At 38.3% G+C, this 26,692-nt stretch overlaps 1 protein-coding gene across 36 annotated transcripts in view; it reads left to right on the forward strand.

Moving 5' to 3' along the window:
• NRXN3 (neurexin 3) overlaps positions 1-26,692 on the forward strand; it is a 958,542-nt gene that overhangs the window by 345,341 nt on the left and 586,509 nt on the right. The gene's annotated exons all lie outside the window — the stretch shown is intronic.

The raw sequence follows: 26,692 nt of genomic DNA on the forward strand, positions 1-26,692 counted from the left end.
TTTTCTTTTATTTTTTATTTTCTTTTTCTTTTATTTTTTTTTTTAATCTTCTGAAATTGAAGGGTTTGGGTGGGATGTGAAGCTGGAGAGGGAGGAGGGAAGACTTTAAGGTGATTGTATGTGGAAAATTTTGTGTTAGGTTTCTGCAAAGAGGAGATGAACTGTTATTTCATAGCTTTGCAGAAGAGCACCTCAGGAACCTGATGAGCTGATACTATATTTCACTGGTAACCTATTGTCTTTATGAAAACTTTTAAGGAACCACATAAGAATAACAACAGGTACTGTATGCACTTCTCCACTACAAAAAGGCAGGCATATTTAAAAACAAAGAAAAGAAGCTTCAAACTCTTGCCTTATTACAGAATGGTGACAACTTGACATGATATCTGTTCAAAGTTATTTTTATTTGGGTGTAGAATAAAGAAAAATTAGATTTTACATTTAAAGTATATTATATATACTTCATATATATAATGCCATATATACATATATATACATATATATATGTCATATATGTATATATGTCATTTGCTGTTCTTAGGTTTCTATAAGAAATTCCATCTGAACCTCTGGGTCACCTAAGATTCTTTGCAGTATGTAGAAATAGGGAGGAAGGATTATAAAATTTCTGTGAAAAAAAATAGTGAAAGATCATATCCATTTCTAGAGTGACTGAGCAAGCCAAATCTTTTCTGTTCTACTTCAAAGAGCTGATCAAACTTGATGTAGGCCTTAAAGTAAAAAGCACTCCCCAAACACTGGATCTGTTTAGCTCTCAAGTGTGCTTTGAGGCTTATCTTAACTTGTTACCATATTCCTGAATGGGCAGGTCCTCTGTGTTAGATTTTATGTAGAAGTATTTATGAAGGGCAAATGCCAGTTGATTGAGACTCTACGGAAGTGTGAGCAATTAGTTTTTTGGACTTGAGAAGTGGTCTCTTTTAGCCTGTAGCTGGGGAGAAGCCCTGATATGCTCTAGAAGCTTGTCCATGATAATTTACTTTATTTCAACTATTAAATTGTTATCTTAGCCCATGTGTTTTGCCTTTTTCTATTTTTCCTCCTCATGCCACTGATGGGAGAAGGGGTGTAAACAAGCAGCTGCACGGTGCTTAGTTATTGTATGGGATTAAAAGGCTACAAGTGGGATTAGTCAGTGTATGACTCAAATCTTGAAAGATCTTGTTGAATTTCTTTTGCTCTTTGAAGTTTTCACACTAAATTTCAAGATGGAATGTGCAATGGGAAAAAGTGTCTTGAATGTGGTAGCTGAGATTGCTAGATTTTACACAGCAGTGGTGAGGACATTTACATAAAAATAGGATCTTTTGTTTCATGAGAGCTCATATGCTCTTGCTGCTTAGCCATCTGTAACTCCATCAAAACACTTGCCCCATATTTCTTTATGTTTACCATCTGAGGATCCATTACCTCTGGTACTGGACAACAATCTGATGTTGTCAACATCTTCAGCTTTTGATGACAGCTGCCTGTTAAAGGCTTAGCTGTGGAAGACTATCTTCAGGTGGGAAGTCAGCTTTAGTAGCAAGCAGCAATTGTCTCGTTTTATGCAATTAAAAAGCTAGCACTAATGGGACAAAAAACAAAATAGTAAAAAAAAAAAAAAAAACAACCGAAAAAAAAACCAACAAAAAAAAAAAAACAAGAGAAAAAAGAGAGGAAAAAGAGAATCCTATAATGAAAGCAGTGAAAAGGCAGAATTCTGTGGGTTTTTTATTTTCCCATAAGCATCAAAATATCTTGAATCACTTTGCTACCATGCATTTTTAATAGTTGAGCCTGTTGCATTTTTAAATACAGTCCTCCCCTGAAGGTTTAGATTTATTTCTTTATTTAAAACACATTGGAGCTTCCTAATTTATTTTTTATAATGCTTTGCTGAAAATGAACATCTCTACTCTTAGTCCCTCCAATACCTTGGCTTTTTTGCTGCCTGTTGCAATAACTCAGTTCATCTGTCCTGTTTCCTAGAAGGGAACCTGCTGGGGATTGGTGAAAACTATACCCTTGAATGAATAAAATATGGTTTGGCAGAAGCAGACCAAATATCACCGTAAGCATTCCTGCAGGCACACTGACAATTACTTGTGCAGAGGGAGTTATCCACACACAGATATGTCTGCCAGGGTCTGCTGAAATGAGCACAAGTGTTTTAAAGTAATTTGACAAATGGGCTTCTGAGCAGCTAAAGAGTTTCAGGTCAAGCAGTTGCCACTAGTAACTGAATAGAAGGTGCATGATTTTAAAGGTAAACAGAGCAGTACTTTTTGGGTTTTATGGAACATGTAGCTTAAGAGCATACTACTTCAGGCATTGAAGCTCATCCTGTTTGAGAGGAGTCTTGCATCTTGTGCCAGGTAAGCATTTATACTTGCTCTTAATTTTCATTGAAAAGATTGAGGGCTTTTCTCTTATGCATCTTTGGGCTACTATATATCTGATAAAAATATTTTTTCCGCAGTTTCATCTCACCTTCTCTCTGTGTTTCATAATTGTTGTATTTCAGCTTTTTATTGTCTCTGTACTTATTTTAATACTCATCTCATCCTTTCCTTTCCCTCTTGAAGATACCTAAACTGAGCTTTTCTGTTTCTGCACATTTAGAAGACCCAACAATGCTTTTTCTCACACATATGTACCTGTGTAGTAACTCTCTTTTGCCCTGAGTGTGAAATCAGCACAACCAAAAGCAGGACCAGGATCTCCAAATAAACTGTGTGAAGGTGCATTGAATGATTCCTCAACATAATGCAGACATAATGGATAGCACAATTTTTTTGGTTGGATTCCTGGGGAGAATAAGTATATAAATATAAGTCTCTTGGATTTTTGCCTACAATTTTTTTTTTTTTTAATAGGATTTAAAATCCTCTTTTTAAAATAGGATTTCCTAAGAAAATGGTCCCTCTCCTGTAAACAGTTTATTGAGATGGGATGTTCACTTTGAAGAAAGTTGAAGTTGTGATAGTTTTATAGTTTGTGTCATGTCTGGTGCTCTGCTTTTTCTTCATTTTTTTCAAAGGTATCTAGTCCTTAATTTCATTATTCCATATGCAGTGACTCCACTTCGTATCAGATTATATGTGGAGAGTTTTCAGCATTCTACTCAGTATTAGGTATGGAGGGCAGAGCTGTGTATGCTACAGATTTGTTAGATTTTTGAGATGTTCTCACTCTGTATTCTTTTTTGGATACTACTCTTGGTCTAGTTCTCTCTCCTCACAAGCCTTTTATGGTGTGTCAATATTCAGTCACATACTTTGACACTAATTCTATGAGAGATCTGCCAAAAGTAGCTCCTTGAGACAGTGAACACTTCTGTTTTATTGGTTGTTATTTCATAAGGCCTTCATTTCATAATAAGGCCTTTTTTTCTCACTAAAGCATGCCAGAAAAGCCATTGTCTATTTTCATGTCACTTTTGATGCCTCAGAACTTCCATATCTTCTTCTCTTACCTGCTGCTAAAAGCATAAATGGAAGAGGATAAAAAAATCAGTCTAATCACTACTACATGTTTGATTCTGTGTCTCTGTGAGGTCTCAAATTTAACATGTTTGGAATCCAATAATTTTTTATAATAATGACAGCTGGAGTATGTTTGGTTCTCCTATTTCAGTTGCTGTGCTTACTGTATTTAGTGCCTTATTCAATGCAGTGTTAATGCTCCATTTTATTAAGTGCCACTGTAACAACATGAAATATGATTCTATGATGTGTAACTTTCTGGGAGAGGTTTAAAGTTCTTTTTTTCTGTATCGTCGTAAGTAAATAGGAAGCTGTGCTAGCTCTAATTAAAATATTGTAAAATGAAGTGCACTTATCCAATTCCTCGTTATGTTGCTGTCATTTTAATAAAATCTTAATAGTAGTACTCTAACAAGAAAACATTCTTTTGAAAGTGAAGCGGTATGGTTAAACATACACATCATATTTGAGACTGTAGTATCTCCTAGCTCTGTTTAAACATAATCAGGAAGAAATGAATACTTATGCAGCCTGAAAAGTGTGACGTTGATAGTATGTCGACACCAATATTGTAATGTGAAAGCAAAGCTGGTGTCTGTCTGTAGCATCTGCACAGCCCAGCTGAGAATGATTTCACTTTTGAGCAGGCTCGCACTTGGGATGCTGGTCTGGCCTTGTGCTGCTGCTGCACCAAAGTGCAGGAAAAAAGAAGGGAGCAGGCCTGTCTTTGGAAGACTTCTGTCAGGGGATCAAAAGCAGTCTTCCCAGATATTTGTCAGATGGCAAGATAAGAATTCTGTAAGAGGAGAACCTTCCCTGCTACATCCAACAGCCCAAGAGAGGTGAGGCTACTGCCACTGTTTTCTCCAGTTCTGTTTGGAGCCAGCTGTGTTATTGGCAGGCCCATTGCTAGAATTCACACACTTGCTTGCAGACCTGCATTCTTTCCAGTCTATGGCACCATGAACATCTGGGCCTGTTGGCCCCATGGTCTGACTCCAGCTGCAGCACTCATAGCCCCATACACCCTAATGCACAGAGAATAAAAGGCTCTCATCCAGGAAAAACACAGAAAATAATTTAAGAAGACATGACAGGCTGCACTGATCAGATAAAAATACTGATCATCATCTTTTACATGCCCAGCCCTTTTTATACCCTTACCCCTATATTTATTTTCCCAGTTTTGTTCTTGCCAAAATCACCTAAACTTCTCTCTTTTAAAAAACCTTTGGTTTCTCCCCTAAACATCCCATAGTAAGTCTGTCTGACCCCAAACTGCTTTTCCCAAACATCACTTTTGAACCACCCTATGCAGCCATCCCCTTAATCCAAAAGACTATATCAAGAGCTGGTCCAGCTGTCATATAGTGATGAGTGTCATGCCTGGACACTGGAAGCAGTGGCTCTGCTGGAACAGCCATGGGAGAGACCTGGAAAGGTTTTCATTGCTCAGGAGTCTGTGATTTGTCCTCCTACCTGCTGCTGTGCCCCATGCTCCTCAGGGCTTGTGCATATGGGTGTCTGGTGGGCTGATGGCCCTGGATATAACCCAGGAAGATATTATTTGTGCTCCCCATCCTGTTGTTGTCCCTCTGAGCTCCTTTATGGATGTGGAGATGAGCTTTATTTCATAATGCAGCAAATTCCTCTTCCCTGTGGCAGCTACTACGAAGTGACCTCTTTTGTCTCAGACTTTCTTGATTCAAGAAAGTGGCAAAAATACCCTCTTGACTTAGTGTTGTAGTTTGGGAATGGTATTCTTCAATGTAGTACTCCCCCTGAAAAGAAAACTGTGAGCTGCAACCCTGCCCCCCCCCCCCCCCTTCAGTGGGAGACAAAAGGCAGAGATAAGTTAAGAACCATTTATTGAAATCATCCATGAGATGAAAAAATGACCAGCAACCAATACCAATAACGAAATATGTACAAAGAAAGGTTGATTTACATGCCCAATGCTCACCAAGCCTGGGACAATGAAAAACAATGGCAGGCAAACCCTCCACCCACCACACTTTCCCCATGATCAGAAAGGAATTCTCTTTCTTTCCATAAGGGAGAGAAAGAGCATCCCTTTCCTTGCCCTGGTAATGACATGAAATGGTATTGAATAATATTAGGATCCTGGCCATGCCCACACAGCTCCAGGCTTCTCACCCTCATGGCTGCTGCAAAAAATTAACCTTGTCCTTAACCCAAGGTTTTCCTACTCAGAGGTTGTTTGGTACCCCTACAAAGTCAAGTAGTACTTCTGAGCTTGTTTTGCAAAGATAGCAGCAGAATCTATGCAATTATCAGTTGCAGTGGAGTGGATAAGTCCCTTTTTAGGCTGGGTTCTACATAGACATCTTCCATCTGGGTGAGAAAGAAAACATAAAGCACATATGAGAAACTGCTCCACTTCAGTGATGTCTAGACAAAATGTCTTTGATAGATTACATTGTGTAATTAGTTGCTAAAACATTCCCCTTTTTTTTTTTTTTAATTCCAAGAACATTGTCACAAAACTGAAAACTCATGCCTCAGGATCTAGGAGAAAGCGAGTATTTTATATATTATTAATCTTGTTTGCTAACATCCCAGAGAGACCATCTCTAATGAGGCTTTAAATAGTTATAAAGAAAAAGAGAAAAATCAGTCAGCACAAGCTCTGCTTGCTATGTTGGGTGCCACCTGTTCTGTAAACTTAAAGCCAAATCAGTGAGCTTTAAATATTGGTGGATATTTAATCCTCATCATCCAGACAGTGCCATGAAGATTAAGGTTTTGCTGTGGCCTAATTGATTTGAGCAATCCTAAACTGCGGTTTGCTATATCACAAGGTCCCTGAATCCCAGAATGTTTCATCAGGGGCCACAGATGTAGGCTACAAACACAAGTCCATGTTTGCTAGAATTCAGCTGGACCCAGCTGTTAGTTAACAGCAGTCAGCCTTCATCTTCCAGCTAATACTGTCCCTTTGAAAGTCTCAGTTCTGAGTCTTCGGTTCCAGAATGCAGGGAGAGACAGGGTCATCATTATGGAGAGATGGCAATGGTGAAAGCAGAGGTTGGCAGAATATGGTCTGCGTTATTTTTACCTAAATTGCTGTGGTGAGACCTAACAAAAAAGAAAACTAACCATGGAAACTCAGCAGTCATCTGTCAGAAATCAATGCCCCACTTTTGGAAAACAGCTCTTCTGGTTTACTGGCTATAATTCCTACCCCAGCAGCTTTTCTTGATTCCTTTTGACTTTTGACAAGATTGTATTTGTTGTGCATTTTATATATATATAATTTTCAATTCCTTTAGCCTCTCACCTCTTCTGTAGGATTATAAGTAAAAAAGAGAACTGTTTTGAAGATCAAAACAAATGATAGTAATTACTCTGTCAGTCACTAAGATAGATACCCATTATTTAATGTTAGAAATGCTAATAATTATTGGGGTCCTGGATGTTATAACAAAGATTATGAAATATAAAACGTTGGAGGTAGGTTTATTTATTTATTTATTTATTTATTATTTTCTTTTTAAAGGAAAAAGATACTCTTGGTGAAGCTTGGAGTAACAGAGGAAGAAGGCTTGGGTTTCTAGATTGTGTTTAATGATACGTTGAATTAGCTAATTGTGGTCAGCAACATTTCTGTCTTATCCACCAGTTGTTATGTTATCAGCTTCCTTTCTCATGTCTGGGGAAAACAGTCTTGTTTCCTTTTTTCCTTTTCTATGGCAATATTTGCAGGATCTCAGCCAGGATGCCTGGGGGAAAAAAAAAAAGGCTTTAATAGAAAAATGTGTAAGCACCTCAATTTGTTATTTTGACCACTTTCCTTGTATAAATTGATTTGTGTTCTTTTCAGATCAGCTGTCATCACTTGCACTTTCCTCAATGTTTTGGTTTAACCCCTGTAGGTGGTTAAGAAACACACAGCTGCTCTCTCACTCCCTGCCTGTGTTATCAAGTGTTTTGTTTGCAAATCCAAAACATGGCACCATGTGTGTTGCTCTGAAGAAAATTAACTCTCTCTCAGCCAGGGCCAGTACACTCAGGAAAAGAACATACCCTTGAAAGCTTGTAAACATTTTGATTCATTTTGATTCAGAACTTAAAAAGGCAATGCTTGTGCTGCCATACAGTGAAATAGATAGTGTAGGCAGACTGAAACAATGTCATTTATGATGTCCAGCCATGGAGGATTTGGTAATTTTGTTTTCCATTTCATTTGTTTTCTTTTTCTACACAAGGCACTAAGTTTGAGCAAACTTGCTGTGGGAGAGGTAGAACCAGGGAGCCATGTAGGAATATGAAACATGTTTCCAAGATTAAGATGTCAGGCTGTTGATTATCTTAAAATCAAATAGTGACTGCATTAGGACTTTAGCATTGGCTATTGTTTCCATGAATGGTGAGAGAGTTCATAGTAGAGAAAAATTGCCTTTCCACAGCTGAGAGGTTTTTTCCAGGTTTAACAATCCTCACACACCCCACCTCTTTCAGCAGTGACTGCTGCTGTCCTGCCACTGGGATCCATCACATTGCCTGTATTTTCCACTACTCGGCTGGTTTGTCTGGCAAAAGGCACTGCTCCTAGAAAATTTCTCTCTGGGAGCAGAGAACTGCAATTGTGCACAGAAGTTCACTTAAAAAATATCCATTGATGCTTCTGTGCTTAAATATTAGTTGCTAAGAAGTGATCTGGGGAAAGGTGAGCTGCAGATTTGTGGTCTGCCTCTGGAAGAAGCAGCTCAGAAATATTTACTGTTAGTGCAGGGACAAAATGAGCCATGGAGAACAAGAACCCTTTTTCTCCCAGAGAGGGTCTTGCTTGGTCAAGCTGGCGCACACTGGTGTGTGATGCATATGGCAAGCTTGCATTGCTGCTGCATCTCTGGAAACGTGCTCTTAGCAAAACTTTCATCAGTCATGTTTTTTAATGTCTTATCTTCTGCTCCTTTCAAAAAGAAGTGATTCTTGAGATTTCAGGGCCAAGAAGACAGTAGTTGCCTTCTTGCTTCTTTTGTGCAAAGGGAGTACAATATGTGGGAAGCTTTGATGGCAGAAGAAACCTCACCAAGATGCCACAGATGTGTCTGATCAGTGGTAAAAATTCATTATATCATCATAAATCATTTTCTACCTAGCGGAAAATGAGCATTTTCATTTTGAATGTGAAAAGTTAGAAAGCCTGAGAGAAGTTAAGTAATTTTCCCAGTAAAATTTCTTTTTGATTTGTGTCACTTCAGTGATTGCTATATTAAACAGTCATGTGAACTCACTTCATTATGGAAAAATAGCTTCTTCCTTTTAGTGGATTTCTCAGTGGCCAGGACTGACTATAAACTGGAAATCACATCACCAGGTAGAGTTTTAATAATCGAAGGACATTTTATTATTTTGGTTTCCTCATGAAATTGGAGTACAGAATCAACAGAAAACGTAAAACAGGCAAGTTATTATGCTAATTGCCTGTTAATGTAAGAGTAGGTCAGGTAAGGCTTTAATTGTATATTAATAAACTGCTAGCATGCTGATATCATTTCGATTAGTGTGTTTTCTGTTCACTTTTTCCTTGTAAGGGAATCTTATTTGAAATTATTCATCCCACTGTTTTGAACTGGTAGGGAAAAGAAAAAATTTAACTGGTATTGCTTTTGACTCATATAAACTTCTTTCAGATTTCAAGCTGTTGCTTCAAGCTGTTTACCAAGCTGTTAAACAAAGCACTGAAACTAAAATTTGCAGTCTTCCATCTAGCATGATTCTCCTGCTGAATTTGTGGAGTTGAGTTCTTAGCTTCAAGAGGAGGGACAGTATTTGCCAAATTGTTCTGCTGCAAGAAAAACCACAAGCCTTTCTTACCTGGGTTGGGGAAAGATGTTACATGTTTGGTATTTCACGGTCCCAAAACCCAAATCTATTTGCATTTATTCAAATAGGAGCTGCAGACATTGAACAGATTCCCTACATTGCAGTGGGCATGTGTAGACTTTATAATGGTACAGGCTCTAATTTGAAAAAAGTGGTTTTGCACATTCAGTGCAAGAGGAAAAACTGCATGGTGCAAATGTTGCTGGAATTTCATCATTCCTTTTTAAAGACAGAAATAATATAAAAATGTTTTAATGCTAAGAGACCCTGGTAAGAGCTATAGGTATGTGAGAGATTTTTTCCTTGTAGGCTAGTAAGGAGTGTTTACTTGGTAGAATAATGAATGAAGCCAGGAGTTTATAAGGGCTCTTACAGATTAAATATCCATTGCTGCTAATATGTAGCCAGTTATTCTGTGTAATATGCCATCAAAGATCATGTGGCAACTCTGAACTTTATTGCAAGATGGTAGAAGCATATTTGTAGAGGACTACAGAAATTTTTAGAGGTCAGTACCCAGCTGGCCAAACCATATGCTAGTAATTACTATTATACTGTAACATTAATTTCTTGTAGCCAATCACATTGTCACTGTAACCTATTCTGCCACCAAATTGCGTTCTCCTATGAAAATACAGATCATAGGCCTAGAATTGCCAAAATATTGATGCCACAAGTGTGGATAATATCACTTCTTTTTTTTTTTTTTGTGATGGACAGAAACTAACCTCATTTAGTTCTGTGCATTTTTTTATTAGAAAGAATGAAATATTGTTGCTTACAATTTATTATATTATATTTCTATATTAAATATATTTAGTATACTTATATTTATTATATTATATTTTTCTGCTTAAGATAATTTTAACTTGCTTCCTAAATTATCATTGCCACTGAAAGTAGCACCAATAAAATTGACCACTTCTTGTTGTAATAAAGGTTTATAATATTTCACTCACTAATCACACTTTGATTTATTTCAAGAATAATAAAATACAACAGAGAAGGCAGAGCAGCATAGAAACATTTGAAAATGCAGAACCTTTTTTCTCTCTCTTTTTTTTTTTTTTCCGCAGCACAATGGTATTTTTCAGGGAATGCTGTATCCAGCAGGGCTGCATAGAGGGAATCATTTGTACACTGATCTGTCTGTGTGTGCTTATGCTGGAAATGCCAGTACCCAGTTCAAGCAAACTTTCCTGACTCTGGTGTACTCTATGTGTGTCTTAGGGAGGGGGCTGAGCACCATCTCGTGGTGCTGCTGGAGATTTTGTAGACTGCTCTCAGTTCATGTGCTGAGAAGCTTAAATACATATCCAAAGTGATGTGTTCATTTTGTGTTTGCTATGTTGTTGTTTTCTACCTGTGAAGGGTTGAAGGTATGCTCACAGTGCTTTGTAGAAAGCAGCCGAGATGAAGATTCTGTTCACTGGCAGAGCTGTATGAGACTTGAATGCAAACAGGTGCTTGACAGTAGCACTGGGCTACCATATTTTTTATGCTCTGTAGGAAGCAATTAAAGTAACTCTGGCAAAGCATGGACTGTACCATAGGCCAGCACTGATCAGCACAGCAAACAACTGCATGCTCTGCTTCCTTGGAGTCACTTCTTTTTGCCTCAGATGAAAACAGCTGATGCCATGCAACTGAAGCGTTGTGCCTTAAATACTATAAACACAAAAATGGAGGCTGAAGGGACATAGCAGAAACTGCTTTTCTGTGTCTCTGACAGCTGCACCACATCAGGTTATCCTAACTGCAGTGCAGTGCAGTATCCACATACTGTGGATACTGTACTGCATTTAAAACATTTGTTTCTGCCATCTACATCTGATTCCAAAAGTAGGGTCCAGGAAAGCTAGTGATACCTAAGATCAGGCTTGATGTAATAAGAAAAATATGCATATACAAGTAGGCACAGAACATCCATAATAAAATATATCAGTTGGAATACCTATAGAAATTTCTAACACCTCCTGAGATTGGAAAATTCGTAGAATACTTATGGAGCTGAAGTATTTTATAATAATTCATACAGGAATGTGGATAATCCTTCATAATGGGAGCAGCCAAGAGTGGATGTGGGGCAGCTAGACTAAGAATGTACAGAAAATATTTATTAAACCCAGTCATATTGTCATAACTGATATTCAGTCATTCCTAACTAGGCATGAATTCAGAAAGGAGTTTCCTTGATTAGGCTGTAGAAACCCAAGGCAGCACATGGAAAACATGATGCTACTTTAAAGCCAAATCCTCAGCTGAAGCAGCCAGAATGTCTCTGAGAATTCTAAGTAGGAGTAATTAAGCAAATGCATATGAAGTCCATTTTAAGATAATATTGGAACTGCATCTGATGTTCATTTCATAACAAAACCCCCTGACTTTAAATTTCTACAAGATCTTGTGCTTTTCTTTACCATAAATTCAGTCTGATACTTTTTGAACTGAGCCAAGATAAACTTGAAAAAGAAGTTTGCACAAATGGCACAAAGATTCTGGCAACAGAACTATTGAAAAAAAGGACGAAGAGCTTGGGCTCTGAAATTTGTTTAGGGAGTCAAAGGGTAGGAGAATGTTTCCTTTCAAATTGCAAAGTGTGAATGTGGAAGGTGGAGTGGGAAAATGTTACTCTGAATGAGTGCCAGCCACCTCCCTCACTGTGGATAATAGAAAAGTAAAAGATACTTTCCTGTTTCAGGTAAACTTTGATTCATCATAAGGAAATATCTTTTTCCTTATTTTGAGAGAGGTAGTTTTCTGCTTTGCCCTTCCAAGCAAAGCCTTTTCCCCCAATTCACTCAAATGGAGTTAAAATACAAATCTATTCCTCTGCCTTGCATCACTTTTTATAGTTTTCAAATGTCAATTATTTCTGTACTGTAAGGGGAGAAGAGCCAGCTTTCTGTCATTCTGATTGCTGAAACGATGGTTTTCAGGAGCCATTAGGAGGTTATTAATATGTTTTGCTACTTTACCTCTATTTTGCAGAGGTACTGAGCGTAGTCAACTGCTGTCAAATTTCAGAGCATTTTAGATTTCAGCATTTGTGAAGAATCAGATCTTAAAGCTTTAAGAGATCTACTCACAAATACTACAGGGAAATTTTCAGAACTGAAAGTTCAGAGGTTCTACATATTTTTTCCTGTCATGAGGTAAATGAAGTAAGTCCAAGTTCTTGGTACAGGTATGTGTTCATGTTGGGAGAGTTGTTGCCTAATTTAAACACTGTGATCTGAATTATTTAGGTCTGAAAAAAGTGAGGATCTCAATCACTTAGCTTTGAATGCAAAAATGTGTGTTTAATGTATTTTACCTCTGGGGACCTGTATCATGTTGAGACTCCATGGGTAAACATGAACATGTTTTCATGTAAGATTTGTGCTTTTGCTTTTTCTGACTGGACCAGAAACATCACTTTCCTGAGAGCTTTGGGAATAAACTAACACTTACCTGTACAACTGCAGTTCTGATAAAATAAAGGAGGCATGTGTTGTAAAATATTTTAACTCACTTCCCTTTTTTTTTTTTTTTTTTTTGTGGAGGAACAGTAACTTAATCTGAAAATGGGCAAAGGCATTGTTTTATTTTGGCATATCTTTTTTGATCATAGCACCGAAAGAATATTTGATTCTGTTTCATAATGCATTAAGATTTGAGCCTAAAATTAAAAGCCATTTCTGAAAAGCTCTTAAGCATTTTTTTATCTTTAGAGTATTATACTGATGCTGATGATTTAATACATATGAGGCTGCAATAGTGGTGGAATTATTGTCACCACGGAATTAGTGAAGGACAGAATGTGCAGAAGCCGTAGCAGTAATATTATGGGCTTTCAAACCTGCCCTAATATAGTACCATTCTTCAAGCACTTCTGACAGTGATGGAAAGCTTTGTTGCATCCATTTAGCCCTGGTGCTACACTACAAGTTTTAGTAGAGAGGGAAGCATGAGCAAAACGAAAGATTATGCATTCTTACTCACTCTTGTTTCCTTACTGCACCAATAGTATATGGAGGGATCCAACTTTACTTTTCTAAGAAGGATATGTGACTGACTTTATTGCCAGTGCACTTTTTAGAAACCTGCAGGCTGCACACAGATTGAAAGAAAATGCTTAACTGCTAACTACAAGTATACCTGAAATGAATCAGTTAGGGACAAGACACTAACCATGAAATGTGAACACTGTTAATTGCATCACTACTGATAAAACCTCACAATCAGTCTCATGGGACAATAGTTTCAGACCTTTTGCTTCTAAGTAGCAGTCAGCCTTCTGAAACTGCAGTAGATCCAGTGTAAAACCTGCACAGATTTTGCAAGGGCAGAGGAAAATCTAGGAAGAAATTTCCCAAGAGCACTGAAAGCACATTTCAAAATGTGAAGAAAACTATCTGAAGAACTAACAAAATCGCTGGCATACAATTTCTCTGGCTGCAAACAAAGATGTGAAACAAACTCAAGCCCTAATTTCTAAAAACTGTAGGGAAGTTTGAGTCAATTCTTATTGAGTGTAGAAGATCAGGTGGTGATTAGTGTTGTACATTGTTCTGCTTACTGTTAGTTTATAAGAATACTATTAGTGAACAGGTCATAAAGGTTCATTGTGCTGTGGAACTGTTGATCTAAAGCGACAGATGTTTCTAAATCACTTCAATCACCAGTCCACTGCCCCAGTTTGGTTGGTCCATACTTCAAACTTACTTTCTTTGAGTACTGAGAATTCTATCTATAGGATTTCCACAGTGGCTAGAGGAGCCCAGCATCCCCATTCCTACCTCACCTCCACAACCTCCTACTGTGGCCAACTCTTGTGTGTTCACAGGCATGAGAGACCAGAATACTTATTTGTGAAAATTATAAGGCAGTTTTGGTAGGTGAACTAACTTACATCCATAACCTGATTGCTATCTAATATCAGAGAATACCAGTATGTTGACATAGTAGACAGGTAGTCTATCCTTGCTTTGATAAGAACATCCCATTGGTGCCCTCACAGCACATGATATTATTACTTCTGTTTTGCTATGAAGTGCTTTGGGTCTGTATGAACAAAAACCTAGTTTCAGTTCTTGCTGATAGGAATAATGTCTATGTATGGATAGCTATATATTTTTACAGGATGGCTCAGAGACAGAATCTGCTCTGAAGATTTTATTGTCCAAATATGTTCCGGGAAAAAAGGCATAGAGGGAGTGTATGGGCATTCATATTTAGACTAATGATTAAATTAAGCAGTGTTTAGTTTGTTGACACTAGTCTCTCTTTAGTCAGTGAAGAGGACTAAGACCTTCCAGAGAATCATTTAAAGCTGGAAGCTAACTTGGCCTCCTCCAGGGGCAATTTGGAGGCACTTTCATCTCCTGGTGATTGTCAGGAGCATTGCCTGACAGAGGCTTCTTAAATCAACATCACTTCACTGTCCCCAAATACTACTACTACTACTACTAATAATAATAATCTCTAAATAACTCTGAAGTATCAAGACTCTGGGCAAGTAATTTATTTACCAGAATTTCATCTTATTAGTGGTGGGCAGCTAATAATAGTGATCTTGCCAGAAGGCTTTAGGAACTGAAGTCATGAATGTCTATAATGGCCTTAATATCATAAGTACAAAGGTATTGTGCAAATATATTTTTGTTTATTACCCACAACATTACAGTAATAAGTGGCAGTAAGATGAAATTTTTTTCAAAATGTTAAAGGTGAGATTGTCCGGCTGGTTCATTTTGGTGGAATCACAGCAAACAAATTTTTCTCTTTTGTATATGGTAATTAGTTTTCTGAAATAAATAAAAAATAAATCAAATCCATGGCATATGTGTAATTTTAGATGTAGTTATTTTGATAGATATACCATCAATTCAATGAAAAATGCCACATCAATGGGAACAAAAAAGCCAGATTAAACTGCAATAAAGAAAATGAGCTTAAATGAGCAGGAAGATATGAAAATATTTACAAAAATAAGTGTGTGCACTGTTGTATCCATACATGATTAAATCTTACAATGAAATTTTAAAGTATTATCAGCGGTTGTCTCTCTCCTGTGCTTTGATTTATCTGTATTTGTCGAGAAAAGCACATTGAGGGAGATAACTGTGTTTCTTAAAATAGTGCCTGCATTTTCAGAAACAGTGTGAAATTATGAACGTGATCCTTAAACAACAATGAAACAAATGCTCAGTCTCCTGCATCAGCAACAACTGGACTGCTGTAAATGTGGTTAGTATGTAAGAGTTTATCGGCTTTGTATTTATGCACTGTACTTCAGATTCAGTTGAAATTTCCATAAAAATGACAGAATAATTAGACCAGAATGATGAGGCTGACATTAAGAAATTATACTGACTTGCACATAATTGCATTTCTCTCTCTGGATGGCTGCAATATCTGCAGACTGGATAACAGGTTACCTGGTTTATGACACTCTCCATGTATGATGTTTTGCTTCTTTCATTACTATACACCAGAACTAGATAGCTGCCTTACAGACATAGCAGTCTCTTAGTTGCTGTAGGAAGAAATACTAAAGCTAAAATTTGCTTGTGTGCTAAAATATTATTAATTCTTTAGAGAAAAACAAAGAGATGATGCTGACTCTCTGCCATGAGAGTATGATCTGTTTACCCTGTTAGATGTTGTGAGGAGTTTTATGTCAGTGTGGTTTCCCTTTGGCCCATGCACTGGGAAATGTCATTACAGCTGTGACTGAAGCTGTGCCTGTTGACATGGCTTTCTCTTTGCACTCATGGAAATGTCTAGAGTTGTGGCTCCTGTAGTTTACCTTGGTAAGTGGCAGGAGGTCAGTGAAACACTGCTGGCATTAAACTTCACAGCTTTGATGAGATTCTTGTTTTGGAATCCAAGATGAAACCGAAGTGGATTGTTGCTGAAATGTTTTTCTAATTATGCAATTATGTCACAGGCATCTTCATGTTGTACAGGAGTGTTCATGTGATTATCAACTCTATACATATGGTCAGAATTTTTCTGGTTTTAATTGTGTCTTCTGGCATTTAATTTCATATAAACTTACAGAGAGAGAGATGTATATACCAGGTTTAGTGACACCCATGTAATTAGAATATGATTGTGTTTCTTAGTGAAGTAAGAAGGCAATATTCCTTTTGAATTTGAGTCAGAAGCACAAAGACAGGTATTATCAGGAAAAGAATTGTAATGTGCATCCCATATAAAAGAAGGAATAAGTTCTTGGATGATGTTTGAAAAAATGTGGTAAGTCAGCTAGGCAAAAAAGGCATGGAGGAATGCAGAGGAAGAATACTTGTTATCAGAAGAGAGTAAATTATGTGTGAGGAGATAGAAAGAGATTGAAAAGAGACCAGTTTTAAATAACAAGTGAAGGTGAAAGATCCAAAAATTATGAAAGAAATTATAGTTTTCACAAGGTCAATTTTAGATGTCTAAAAGTAGAATGAAGTCATTTTTTCACTGTGGGAAATCATGAGAAATATATGAGAAGGGAGGGTCAACTAGTCATGAGAATAGAATATTAATTTTATTTTTTCACTTGTTTAAGTGAACAAGTATTCTCAAGGCAGAGCACAGAGAGAATAAGGACTTGCACTTTTGATCTGGGTTTATAATATGTAACATGTGGCAAATTGGCTTCCAAATTCTTTCAGCTTGCTCTTAACCTGTTTGTTTTGGAGCCCTCATGTATCTTGAGAATAATTGTTCTCTGCCCTTCTATAAATAATGCCAAACAATACGAGAGCTCTGACAGCTGCTGCTTTGATCTGAACATACAAAGCAACGTCCAAGCCTGGGAATATAAAAGAGGAAATCATGCTCTAAAACGCAGCGTGTGTGTGCATGTAATTTTTTGTTATAGATTGGAACCATTTTTCTTTACCTCCTGACTTCTGGGAGAGCCTCTGTCTTTAGAATTTCTCCGCTGCAATTGCTGAACACTCTTGCACTGTATATGTTCACTGAGTGCATCTATTAATTAGTGTATGGGCCTTAATGGTTCTGCATGATTTCGTGTCTTTACAGAATCTATTTATCTTGCAAGTCAGTCAGTCATTTGTTCTTTCATTCTGGCAAATAATTCTATGTTTTTATTGATTTTTTCATGCCAAGGATACAGAAGAAAGAGGCCATTTTAACTGCTTTGTAAATAGCTAGAACAAGCCAGCTGAGTTTGCTTGTCTTTTCAAGGCAGGTCTAAGATTGTGTTTCTACTTTCACCAAAAACACTGCCAACAAATGTGAGTGCTGATGCAGAGAGATTTTCAACAGGAGCAAGTATTTTTTTGCTTAGATAAAAGTAAGCAACAGGTTTAAAAATCTGTGCCTAGCATTGCTCATTGAATTTTCTTTCTCCATGGCATCTTCCATGGCTTCAGCTGCTTTTTCATTAGAGAAAGATATAAATTAGGCAGTGTCAATGAAGTTTAATTTCTACAGATCTTCAGCAGCTTGAGAAAAAGTTTGGGTGCTGATGCAGGCAATTAAATGCAAGTATAGGAGGTACATCAAGTCAAATGAAAAGACAAGGGCTTTGGATTTCCAGTAAAAATAAGGGCAAATGTGACTCCACCAGCTGAGTTATCCAGGATCCTTGCTGGCCTCCGTACCCTGTCATCAGCAGTGCAATTACTGCCAGTGTCCAGTGCTCTTTCCCCAAGCCTTTGCCTTCAGTCATTTCAAAGGAGATTTTCCTCTTTAGTACTAACGAGCAATGATTTTGCTTGCTTAGCAGAAGGGACTTAGGAGTCCATTTAATTTTTCTATTCTTTCCAATGTTATTCCTTTGCTGGCCATAGGGCTGGCACACTCCTGCAGAGGGAAGGCACTCACACCCAAGCTCAGGCTGCCAGCTGAACCCTGTGTATTCAGAAATACCACTCTCTCTATGCTCTACACTTCGGCTTTTCAAGCAGGTTTACCCTGAACCAGTAACACCATCAAGACTGTGCCTGCTGGGTTTTGGTTCTGGCCACTATTTTTTTGTTACTGTTATGTTCTGGAGGATTTAAATTACAGGAAGTACAGACTTGATGAGCAGAATTTTCTGCTCAATCTTTATGACCTTCTAAAGTCAAATCTGAAGTATGAGACAGAAGACCCTCCTGTGGTGTTTTTTCAGATAGACTCAGATTTTTGAAACTGGTATTTAACTTTTGACACATGGATTTAAAAAGGCAAGAAGAAAGAATGTAGAAATATTCTCTCACACAAAAGATCTTATCTCCAGCCTCGCCACAAAAAAAATTAGTTCCCTCAAAATACTGCATGTTTTTGATCCTACTCTCAAATTCCAGATTTTTTAGTCACGAGACATTTATCCTATGAATTAGATTATATTTGATCCAAAAGGGATCCAATTGGGAAAGAACAATTTTGCTGCTAATTGTTTTGATTTGTTATTTCTTCCAAGCCAAGAATTCTCAAGGTTTTTTGGACAGAAGTTTCAGAGCAGGTAGTGCTAAATTGAACCAATTGTCTACCTGATGCAGAGCAAAAGCCCACAAGTATCCCCTTCCCACTTGACAGATCTAGAATCTCTTTCTTCACTCATTATAATAGTTAATCTGGTGACAATTCTTGCTAAACACTGAACTGTGATATCTGCTAGCATCTTCCCCTTTATATTACCATAGAAAAAATTATCCACAGGCTGAAGTACTGCTGCTAAGAAAGATTTATTCTCAGAAGGAATCTGGCTTTTTGTTATATACACTGACACTGAATATTTAAATTACAGCCTTCCAATTTTTCATTTACAGCACCTAGAGGATGTTGAATAAATTAAAAATAAAATACAACAATATTTCACCTAGAGAGGGGATCTGACAGGAAATCAACATTTTCCAAAATGTGGGGTTGGTTTTCTAGTTCCCATCTTTGTCAGGAGATGTTCTGTGTTCAATACTCCTAAGACCATATATGTCAGAACTAAATACCAGTTTAGATAATCTATGCTTGTCTGAAGAAGCACAGAGGACAGTCTGCTGTCTCACACTGCAGACTTGACTGTGTGTCTGCATTAGAAGGGCATACAAATTGAGTAGACAATTTTGCTTGTAATCCTGTACTTCAGTATTTCAGTGCTAGTCACAAACTGAGAAGGACTAGGAAGGATGTGAATCAGTGCTAGCGGGATTCTATGAAAAGTATTGCTAGAAAGAGACCTTGCAGGTTTGGTAATTGAATTGGTAACTGTTACCCTGAAGGGAGTATGTGACTAATAGCTAACTTCAAATTCAGATGTTATGCTTCAGAGATAGTCTTAAATGCCAAGTTGAAGACACTCTTTGATTTGAAAATCATGGAAACAGCAGTCAGTGTAGTACAAGCTCCTCACTGGCGCAAGTGATATGCCCTACAAAGTGCTGGGACAATGACCACAGAAGTAATAGAATCCATATTAGTACACACAGGTCATGAACAACAAATTTAAGTACTCCATGGAGTCACCCATCTTCTGCAAAACACACAGACATTGAATTGTCTATGATAATCTGTTTCCAGGAGTTCAGCTTTACCAATACATCTTTAGGCATTATTGTTTGCCTTACGTCTTGTATTCTGAGGCCTGAAGATGCCATTATGATCTATCCTGACCTCCCATATGACTCAGGATGATTTCTTCATTTAAATGTCCTTTGAACTATGAAACATCTGTGTAGAAACATTTTGTTGTTTCAACAACAACATCTGGATGCACCACCATTCAGTACATTTGTCTTGAAATTTGTATCTACACTAAGGATTTACAAGTCTCTTTAAATCGTAAGGGGCATTTGCCAATTATACATTAAATATATGTAATAAAGCCATAAATTAAATCCAAGGTATTAAAATCTTGTACATGTACCTTTTTGAGAACTAATAATCACTGTACCTCATTCCCAGTGCTCAAAGTTAGGCTCATCCTATTTAGCATTATTTAGATCCTCTGGTAGTATGCTGGAATAGTGGTGCCCTGAATTGTACCACTGGGGTTTGATACATCAGTGACTTGACATCAGACACTGCCTTTTTATAGACCATCTCGGTGCCATTTTTTAACTAGAGTTTGCAAAAGGCTGTGCAGCCTTCAGCTTGGACCAGTCTGTCCATACTATGTGCATCTCCAGCAGATAAGAGACTTTGGTGGGAGCTGTAGTTCTTCCTGGGACTCTTTATAAAACTTTGGGCCTTCTGCAGGAATGTGGGAATTGGCTTGCACCTAAGATATAGCCAAGGTATGAGGAAAGTAACTTGAGTCCTGAATCTAGTTGGAATCTGCCGAGAGAGGTGGAAACCAGTGCTGGTATAGCTCTTCTGAGTGAATGGGAATATGCCTTGATATCAAGGTGGGACAGATGGGACCTGGTACCATTTTTGCCTGGCCAGATCATGCAGAGTAGTCCCACTCAATAGTGATAGGGACAGAAGCTGTGTAGGCATTTCCTTTCCCAAAGGTAGGTCCTGAACAGCTGGGAAAGTGAGACTGAAGTCCTGTGACTGCCCAGCCAAAGGCCTTCCCTCATGGCACGGCACCCTTCTTCTGTCCTCAGCCATCCAGGGGCTGGGTTTGCTTTGGAAGTGAGTAGCTATGTATCTTGTGGGAGCTTCTGCCAGTCTCTGCATTGTGATATTCTGTCTTTCCCCCACTCACCTTCGACAGCAGTAATACCTCACCACTGTCTGGCACATGCCATTGCCACTGCTTTTACAGACGGAGGCCATTTCATCCAGGTCTGTTGACTCATTGTATCTCTGCTGGTAAAAGCCCAGGAAAATACTACATTTGAAAAGTCTTCTCTCCTGTTAGGTACCAGATGGTGTGGGGCAACACGTGCAGTCACTGAAGTGCTGGAGCTCAGCTGGTGTGGGGCCATTTGAGGCACCTGGGGAGGTGCTGGGGGCTGCAGCTGGGGAGAGCTGTGCTTTGGCTGCTGCTGCCTGCGGGAGCCCTGAGCTGCTTCCTCCCAGGTTTGCTCTCCTCTCCAGGAGCAAGAGATGTGAGCAGACAGGCTCTGTACAGCTGCAGCTCAGCGGGGCTGGAGGAGACATGCAGGGTCTGTGGGCTTGGCTGTGCTGGGAATGGGTGGGGTTTTTCTCTGGTGCGCACTTCTTTCCCCCCTTCTTTTCTTTCTCCACAGAATTTACACTGTAGTAAAACTAAGTCTGCAAGGAGGGTATGCTGATGATTTCTGATTTGGACAGGATAAATCACCTGTCTTAGTTAGAATTTTCCTCTTTTTGCCTTCTGGACTGGAAATTTTGCTGTCCATTATGTGTTTACAGAAAGGCTGGGACAGGCTTAAAGCATGTGCTGGGGATAGAAGGGGTTTCCAAGAGGAGTGACAAAACAGGGAGTGAAAGTGAGGCTTTAAAACCTTCTTGTATTCAGAACTTTAGCCTATGCTATTCTTTCTTGTGATGCAACTTTTAAGAAACATTTAATAACCTAGGATACTAGATGGATGAAACCTGGTGTTTGCTTTTATTGTCTAATGCTACTTACTTTCATTAAGCTTCAGTGCTGCCCTTCTGAGATTTATTTGTTGTTGCTTATCCTGAATATAACTGAGTTTACTATTCCAGCCCTCTCAACTGAACTTAGAAAAAAATTCCAGTCAGTTTAAGGCTTTCTGGGTCCTTCCTGCTTTCCTGGCTGAATGTTTCATTGCTACCTGCTCTATCATTTATTTAACTTTTACTTAGCAGAGAGGATTTTCTCCACATTGGTGTGAGAGGGCTGCACAACTGGGCTTGTGCTCAGAGCTCTGCATTCCTTGTGCCTCAGGGTGCAGACTGGCAGCACTGGAGCTGTGCCAGCACACATGAAGCTTTCTGATTTACTTGAGGCATACAGATGAAACAATATTTTTCTTTGTATTACACCTGAAATGGCATATTTCAGAGGGCTGTTTTAGAAGAGGCAGCCCTGCCTGAGAGCATGAAGTCTAAACTGCCTCTTCCTCCTTCCTTTTCATGTGGTACTCATTTCATTAGGACAGACAGTAGCCTGGGAGACTCCTGTGGCATGTTATCAGTGGAAGTAATTTTTTTGCCATCCCTGCTGACTCACAGTGTTTCTGAAGATATGCATTTTTCCTTCCTCTACTGTTCCCATCTCAGTAGCATGTGTATATGGGGATGAAAAGAGTCTAAGGAAATAGTACTTGATGGTAAGAAAGGTGGTTGAACACAAAGGGAATGAATATGGGAAGACAAGGAGGAAGAAGGAATGAGAAGGTGACCAAGAAGCATGTAAAGCTGTATATGACACAGGGAAGGAAGAAAACTAACAGAATAAAGTTTCTAAGTTGTGAACATTGTAAAATATTGCTAAATATAAAAGGTCAATATTACTGGATTAGTTCAGCTTTCTGAAAGGGAGAGAAAATGAAACACTGATTTAATCCATCTCTGTGGGGGAGTGCCCCTCCTCTTCAGTGTGTAAACAGCACTTTTGGCTGTGAACCTACGTTCATAAATTGTAAAACCAGCAGGAATCATTATGACACTGTAGCCTGAACTCTGATATATCACAGGCCATCACACTTGAGAATTTCTTTCTGTTTGCTTTAAAGCTTATCCTGAAGGAAATAAGATAACCTGGTTTCAGAAAGTCTCCTTCAGTTTAAAAATGTCTTAAATGTGAACTCCAATGTGAATCTGCTGCCAAAGGTAACTGTACTTACCCTCACCTTTTCCTGATGGTAAGCTTCTGTTCTTGTTTAGTGTTTTGTCATTTACTGCAAATAATAGGCTTAATAACTAGATCTTGTTCCTGGAGCTCTTCCTGTAGAGTTTAACTGGGCCCCTACCATCAGGGAGCAAGGGCTCTCTCTTTTCTGCAGGTACTGTGACTAGAGCAGCCTAATGGAAAATGTGAGTTTGGATGTGGAGGTCAAAACCAAAGCTACTTTCTGTAGCTCTCTTGAGTATTTAATGGGAATAACCTTCAGTTACTGATTTTTTGTATTGAGACTGGTGATCTGTTGTGGACTGGACATGAATCCCAGCTATTTTTGTTTTGGAGGGGTTTTTTTTGATAATGTTATTAAGGTTGTTAATCCAAAGGCATGAAGTAGGTAGCATTTGAAGAAAATCTTCCTACAGAGGAAGATTTTGTATGTGCATTGGTAGCTAGCTGTGCAGCATTTGGGCCACCAGTTTCCCTGGATTTCTTTCTGACTTGGAAGCTAAAGGATTTCTTTCTGGACAAAACTTCATAACAGGTAATGTTGGGTTTGTCAGTATTGAGGTCTGAACCAAATACATCTGGGCTATGTACGATCCTTTCTTATTATATTGAGGGAGTATATTTGTAAAAATCATTTCCATTTTCCTTTACTTTATGTGACTGGGACATACAAGGGTGATGAAGTACAATGTTATTTGAGAGTAATTGTGCATAGTGAAATGTCTGAAAGTCCTTGTGTCTTTCTGTGTGGTGCTTAAATGTGCTGTGATAGAGTTACAGAGTATGGTCTTTTTGGGTTGATGGGAAAGAGATAGAAATTGGGAGATTGAGTGCAAACAATTGAAAAAGAAAACTACAGGAATTATACATGAATTTGTTTAAAACAACAAAATCAAACAAAATAAAAATACTTCACCATAAACTTGGCTATGGTGAATAAGTTTAAAATCTGAATTATTAATTTAATTTAAAAAAATACTCCATTATGGAGTGTGAGTGATGAATATCTAAAATGATCCCTGGTAGTGCAGAGAAAGGAATGTTAATCAGCTAATACCTTACTCTGCATTTGTAAAAGTGCCAGTTATTATCTCAAAATAGTTCAGTGGCAGTGATCGTAGAGTATCCTGCATGTATATTGTGTAATATATACATGGGTCTTAAGCCTCTGAGACCTAACTATTTATTTAAAAAAATACTTTTTAAAGGTGAAACAATTGATCTGTAAAATATCAGTTCTGATTACTAGTGAAGTCTGGACAATGGAAAATAAAGGGCAGTGTCAGTTAATAGCTGTGGCAGTGACCCCTTGAGGAAGGGGAGAGATAGCACCATGGATGATGTGTGCCATACATGCACCACTTGATTTGATCAAGAGCATGGAAGGGGCAATGGGTGTAATGCTACGAGCAGATAAAGGACACAGCTGTTAAAATTACTAAAAAGGTAATGAAGAGACAAATAATGGTGTGGGAAAATCAATCAGCCTAGATTTTTTTTAATAGCTGGTGAGGTGGGCTCATTTGGGTAATTGATTTCTTAATACAGCCTGTGGCAAATTACTGTTTCTAGTAACAAAGAGCATTTCTTACTTTGGAAGCAGTAGTTCTGAAAAGGGAGCTGAGAAACTTTTTAGCCAGTTAAGCACATGCTCCCTCTAATTATATAATTGGGCTGTACAAGTAGAGGAATATTCATGCATTGGAATTGCCTGGGAAGTGACATTGGAGACCATTAAAAAGTAAGGATTTAAGGTTTTTTCCTTTGCATCAAAAGTAGCATTTCCTAGTAAACTTGAAAGTGCTGAGAAGGAGGCTATAAAAATATGTGACATCTTACTTCCTAAGGATGTGTACTTTAGGAGTGTCATAATTTGAGTAGAGAGACAAGGAAACTCACTCTACAGAGTTTATGGAAGTGAAGGTTAAGAGGGGAATTGAAGACAACCTACAGATACTTCTTCAGGGAAGAGATCTCTTAATGTAGACTGCTCCTTAATCTTCTTGGAGCAGAAAATGTGTAATGAGGATTGATGATTGGAAGTGAAATCTAGGAAAATTGAGACTTGAAATAAGGAAGCCATCTCTAAGTATAGGTAATTAATCACTGGAACAATTGTTTTAATTGGATGGAAGATTTTCCATCACCTGGAGACTCTAAATCAGATGGTAAGAAAGGTGCTAAATCAGGGCTTATCTCTAAAAGATAAGCTCTGGTTCAAACTGAAGTTATGGTCTGAGTGTTGAAGTTACTGGCTGAAGTGCTGTGGCCTGCATTGTGCAGGAGGTCAGTGCATATGATCATAATACTCGTTCTGCCCAGAAAAATGTATTAATCCACTCCTGGCTCTTCTAGAACTGACCTTGTTCAAAGTTAGTGATTTTATATGTAAATGAATGAGTGATATTTACCTCCCTGAAGTTGCGAGACCTTAATTAATAATAAAGGCTGTGAAGGCTGCAGAAATACTGTTGGGAAACATATGGAAGTAGAAATTGTGGTCTCTTTGCTGGTATGGCTGTATGTTATAGCTTCCCTGAAGCTACAGGAAGTTATGTGAGAACTTTTCTCCTGGTCTGCCCCTGCCCAACAATGCCAGGAGCTTCTGTAGCAAAGACTGTTTGAAGGGAAGGTGGGAACATGGCATCACTTGGTGGGACACCTGCTGCTTGCTGCTTTCTCTGAACTAGATACTTGCCAGCTCTAATTACAGTTTAGCGGCATTAATGATAGATGTGAGTACTGTTATAGGTTTGTTAAAAAGAAGCTTGCATTTAGATATGAAAGGGAGGGTCAACCTAAGTCTCTGTGTTCAGTCACTTTTAACTTTCTTATCACTTCTGTGGCGTAGCTGTAATGGTAAGCACCTGGAAATCAGACATTTTCTGTCAGAGTTCAGGGTTTGCTGACAGAGGAAAGGTTGTAATTCTTTTTGATAATGGTATTAAACTATAATTTGTGATCTTTGAGTAATAGCAAATGAATAAGTGAATCCTGGGTTATGAGTGGTGTGCCCTTCTGGTGTTTAAACACTGCTCATGTCTTGCAAGAAGCAAATCTTCTTGTCAGGAAGTGCCTTAAGTGTCACCCTGTAATGTTCAAGATAATTCTGATGAGGCAGAGAGGGCTCTAAAGACTCGGGCACAGAACTCATCAGCTTCCATAACTGCTTCTGGTTCTTTCTCTAAAATTTCACCAACAGTTTATCAGGTATAGAAAACAACTGTTGGTTTTAGATAGTACTTTTCTGTATCCTGCAGGTCCAGAATGTCCAAGGAGACAGTTTGCATAATGCTGGAAAAAAAGCATAGTGTTTTGACTTTTAGCAGGTTTATAATATATGCAATCATTATACTTCTGTGTACATTATACGTAACAGGAACAAGCCTTTCACCAAGTTGACAAGCAGTTCCATTTATATCTGCAAATCAAAACCTAGTCCCACCCATGCCAAAAACTACATTACCTACACAGGAAAGACAGTTTCGCATGTTGAAGAGAGAAACCTATGTCTGTTTGCTGCTCTGGTTCCTCTGTAAGTCCTGACTTCCATTTTGGAGTCAGCACCTAGGAGCCTCTGTGCTCCATCCTCTCCAGGGCATGACCCTTTGTAGAGCTGGCACTTCTTATTTCAGTATTGAAGGCACCAGTCTTCAAAACTTACTGA

Source organism: Taeniopygia guttata, chromosome 5 (assembly GCF_048771995.1).
Source record: "Taeniopygia guttata chromosome 5, bTaeGut7.mat, whole genome shotgun sequence".
NCBI classification, from domain to species: Eukaryota; Metazoa; Chordata; class Aves; order Passeriformes; family Estrildidae; genus Taeniopygia; species Taeniopygia guttata.